Consider the following 856-nt stretch of genomic DNA (forward strand, 5'->3'; position numbering starts at 1 on the left):
AGATCATTGTGCGTGACTGTAAATCTGTACGGTGACTTTAAGCACTTCATTCAGACACAATATTTAATTCTCAGCTGCTTCATTCGGTGACCGTGTTTCTCGGACCTGCGCAGTTTCTCAGTGAATTTGTCGAGTTGGTCTTGAGCTCGTCTCAGCTCCGTCTCCAGATACTGACGCATCGACTCAAACTCGCTCTGCAGCTGCTGCAGTTTGTGTGTGGTGCAGCCGAGACGTCTGCGCAGATCCTCCTTCTGCTCCTGCAGTGAACTACACACAGACAAACACAGGCAGATAATTTCATTTACTCCTCAACAACAGTGCATCTCAACCACGGGCCCAAATATGTCTCCGAATGATTGAGATGTAGTTGTATAAACATAATCTCAATTCAAATGCGTCACTTGCTCCACAGCAAACACACTCTGTGATCAAAAGCACCAAACATAATTTATTCATGCGCTTGTGGAATATCCATAAGTCTGAGATACTAGAGTTATACTTTAATGACTCTTAAAATCATAAAATGAAAGAGAAATAATTATGATGGAGCAGCGTTCACTCAATCTGATTTCAGTGTATTTATGTCACATTCAGCTGCATGTGAAAGCTAAAAACTCTACACTCTAATGTTTGGTTTTACTAGCAATGTTATTGTTCTGTTTTGATGAAGTATTTCACTTTAGTAATTTACTCTGACCCAAATAAGAGACTAGTGATGAGGGTTAGAAGAGAGCGATGGACTGTAACTGTGTGTGTGTGTGTGTGTGTGTGTGAGAGAGAGAGAGAGAGTGTATGTGTGTGTGTGAGAGAGAGAGAGAGAGAGAGTGTTTATATGTGTGTGTGTGTGTGTGTGAGA

The sequence above is a fragment of the Sinocyclocheilus rhinocerous genome, unplaced genomic scaffold (genome assembly GCF_001515625.1).
Source record: "Sinocyclocheilus rhinocerous isolate Xijiao unplaced genomic scaffold, SAMN03320098_v1.1 scaffold1068, whole genome shotgun sequence".
NCBI lineage: Eukaryota > Metazoa > Chordata > Actinopteri > Cypriniformes > Cyprinidae > Sinocyclocheilus > Sinocyclocheilus rhinocerous.